We start from the raw sequence: 4,354 nt of genomic DNA, 5'->3' as shown, positions 1-4,354 counted from the left end.
CTCCTGACATCTTAACTTACATATCTCTTACATCATAAAATATAAGTACTTGTCATGCAAGGAAAATTCTCTCTCTTCGTGGAAAACAGCTTCTGAAACCACTTTGCAACATATTGAAATTTTTGTTATTAAAAGCTACCAGCATCTGGCACAAGTCTCGTAGCACAGTCATAAAAACTAATGAAGAATAATAAAGTGATTCCGGGAATACTATGAAGCTTTCAACATGTCTGTCTGTCTGTCTCTGTCCAAGTCCATCTATCATCCACAGAAAGAGTTGTCTTCATTCGAGTGGTGTTTCTGAGACACCCATTAAGCATCTCAGCTGAGGAGTTGGTGTTTCACAAAGCACAGAGGGTACTGAGTTCAGGGGCAGCCTCTTGGCCTCCAGTGAAGACCTCCAGAAACCAGGGCGTGTTTCATAGAGAATGGCCATGGCATTCCTCCACCAGGACAGCTTCTTATAAAGAATTTTAGCCCAGAGCTAGGAAAGATAGACATGGAGAGACTGAGAAACAGAGAATAGAGAAACTCCCAGAGAACGTGAGTTCTTGCTGGAAGATTACATTGATCTACTACAGCTTCATCTCTGCGTTTTGACCTTTTGCCCTGTGCACTTATTTCAAGGGAGTGTATGCAAGAACATGGAAGGCTTAAGCAATTAGTCTTATAACTTGGATGATTGTACTCACATTTTTAATAATTATCTACTCATACATTTTTAAGAACAAGCTTTCAACTGTTATAAAAACAGTTATTGAATGTATATTAAAATTTGGCAAAGCTGATATCTTGAGCTATCATTAATTCATAACAAAGCAAACCACAAGAATGCTTATTTACAAGTGACGTATCCGAACATGCCCCCTTAAGTGGTGCTTAAATACTGTTGATTTTAATCTCTTCGAAGCGCTGGCACATCCACATTAGTAAAGAGAGAGGAGACAGGGCTCAAATTGACTCTAGCTAGACCTCAGCTATTAAACAGGATGGTCTGCATTTGAAAGATGTATCTGCCTTCTGTCACTGTGTGATACTGGGCAAATCACAGACTTTTCTTCTGTGCCTGTTTTCCTATTTTTTTAAACTAGGAATAATAAAAGTGGTTACTTTATGAGATATTTTAGAATGACAAATAAGATGTGTATAAAATTAGCATGATATATTGTTCTCAAAATGACTTTGAATTCTATTCCTGGTCTTAGTTAGCCTAGTTCCCTGAAAAATATAGATAATTTGTATGTAATATGTTCCCTATTTTAGTTATAATTGAGATGTAATAGGAATATACTATGAATTCTATCTGTTGATAATACCTACCATTGACATGAATGAAACACTGAATTTAATAATATGTGAATATGTATGAAGCATATATACACATACACATATATGGAGATTATCTTTTAATTTTCTATCTTAGCACTTGTTTTTCTGCCTGCTTTACCCTCCCTCCCCTCGGTTGGCTCTGTGGATAGAAGACAATAACATCCAACACTTTTGGTAAACCATAAGGCTACAATAATTCAACATGATTATGCTATGATTATGTCTAGGCTGTGTCTTTTTCAGACGTACTAGGACAATAAGATTGGTTATGACCATCTTGATTCCTGTGTCATCAACATAGTTTAGTTTAGCACTCAGGGCATGGGAGGAATGATCAGTGACTGTGATTGATGCTAATCTTGGTTATCAGATTTCCTGGATCCAGGTAAAAAGCCTCAAGGTGCACAAGTGAGGGGTTTTCCTGATTAAGTTAACTGAACTTGGAAGAACTATGTGCAGGCAGTACTGTCCAGCAGTGGGTGCACAGACATGAGGAGGTTCAGGGGAAAACTTTTAACTTTTCATCTGTCTGCTTTTGACATTCCCTGGCAAGTGCATCTACTTTGTTGCTGCCACTGTTGCCACTGCCTCCATCCTTCACTAACATTGGAACCTTCCTTCTTTGGCCTTCTAGCATGGACTGATCAGTGGCTCTGTAGGAGTCTTCCAGGCCTCCAACAGCAAAGGAGGACTACCGAGGCTTCCAACCTTACATGGACTGATTCCTTCCCAGGGTAAAAACGACTTTTGTTGAACTACCCAGACTGGATCGTGTAAGCCAATCTTATACCACATTTTTATATATATTCAGTTTATTGGTTCTATTCCTCTTGGGTCATTAGCCCTTTGGGGTTTGAATGACCCTTCCACAGGGCTCACCTAAGAACAGATATTTTACAATTCATTACAGCAGCAAACTTACAGGTATGAATTAGCAACAAAAATAATTTTGTGGTTGGGGTCATCACAACATAGGAACTGTATTAAAGGGTCACAGCATTAGGAAGATTGAGAACCACCACCCTAGAGAACACTGACTACAATAATTCAATAGCTCTGATTGCTAGGCTGTGTCTTTTTCAGACGTACTAGGACAATAAGATTGGTTATGACCATCTTGATTCCTGTGTCACCAACATAGCTTAGTTTAGCACCCAGGGCATGGAAGGAATGCTCAGTGACTGTGATTGATGCTAATCTTGGTTATACCAAGAGTCACTGTATCTCCTAGTGAAAAATAGAGGATGATCCAGTAAATTCAAATGCAAACTGTTGAAAGGAAAATACCTCGGGAGGTACAGTATAAACTAATATAAATTACTAGCATTTAAATACTTATAGCTGATAATTATGTCTACACAGTAGTATGTGTAATTTATAAACATCACTTTATAAATTTCACCCTCAATAAAAATTGAGGGTGTTGGCTGAAATACTTTAAAATTTTTATGACATTTGATTAGTGTGTGTGTGTGTGTGTGTGTGTGTGTATTATTAGCACACACTTGTGTGGTATGCACTCACACTACAGTGAGGCAGGGAGGGGTGGATAACTTGCCAGAGTCAGTTTGCTCCTTCCACCATGTGAATCCAGGGATTAGATTCAGTTTTTCAGGACTGGGGCAAACACCTTTACCTACTGAGCCATCCACTTGCCCTCAACTATTGTTTTATCAAACAAGCTAATTCTAGAAGATATGAAGGCTCAGTGGGGGGGAAAATGGCCAAAATATTCTTTATCAGTCTATATATCTACCGGCCTATGGATACATACATCTTCTCCTTCCTTCTCATTCCTGCTCCCTTCCCTCATCCCTTGGCTTGATATTTTCCTCCCCAGAGATTTTTGTTTTTAACATCAAAATAAGGGGGAAGGCAAACAGGAGCCATAAGAGACTATCAGAAACATAGATTCTGAGAAATTGCTTATACCTTTAATTTCCTGAGTCTCATAAATTCTGTACAAATTTTATTACCAAAATCACTACTTGCCATCCTCTTACTGTATACTTTAAATACTTCAATACTCAAGAATTGGAGAACTGGGTGGTGGTGAACGCCTTTAATCCCAGCACTTAGGAGGCAGAGGCAGGCAGATCTCTGTGAATTCAAGGTCAGCCTGGTTATAGGGCAAGTTCCAGAACAGCCTCCAAAACTACAGAAAAACCAAAAATAAATAAATAGATTAATAAATAAATAAAAGAGTTGAAGAACTTATCTCAACATAAAGTTTTCATCTCTCTGGTTGAATAAAAGTAGTTGCCTTCTTATTGAACTCCTAGTGGAATTTGTAAGTGTGTTGGTTACTCTGGGGTCTCCTTGGTTTGTTGTCAATAAAGGAATATAGTTGTCTTTACACATAGATGACCCCAATGCCCTAATCCATCTACCTGGTTTTCTGTCATCGATTACTCAATGAAAAGGTAGTCTTCCTTTATAAACATGAAATACCAATACACTGTGTATGTAACACATACATTTATATCTAATATATTCATGAAAATACAAATGATATAGAAGTTGGAAATTATTAGATAAAATTGTCTTTTTAAAGTAATGATTAGCAATAACTAAAATAATTTACCCTCGATAATGTTGATATTTTACTGAGATGAGAACAATGTGATTTTATAAACTCAGTTGGTTTACCCTGCATGTTACAACAATTGAAAGCAATATTTCCAAATATAGTATGTTTCACTGTTATTTTAATTTTCCTAACCAAAAAATTACTCTTCACAAAAGTATACTGATTCAAATGAGAGTGGTGTAATGTAAGCTCTGTTTACTAAACTGACATTAGAACTCCATCTTCCAGTTATATAAAGCATTTTTTGGTGAAGTACAACAAATTCCCTTCTTCCCTGGGAACCATCACTTACCTTTTCACACTAACTAAAGGGTTCTGTGCACCTCCATCTTATTGACATCTCCTTCACCCTGGTCTCATACTAGCTAATTAACTCTGTATGGCCATGCTTCAGCTAAAGAGAAGGGGAGCATTTGCTACCGAGGCTGCAAGTAC

This window comes from Cricetulus griseus (genome assembly GCF_003668045.3).
Source record: "Cricetulus griseus strain 17A/GY chromosome 1 unlocalized genomic scaffold, alternate assembly CriGri-PICRH-1.0 chr1_1, whole genome shotgun sequence".
Classification (NCBI taxonomy): domain Eukaryota; kingdom Metazoa; phylum Chordata; class Mammalia; order Rodentia; family Cricetidae; genus Cricetulus; species Cricetulus griseus.
Note: the sequence above shows the minus strand (reverse complement) of the source record.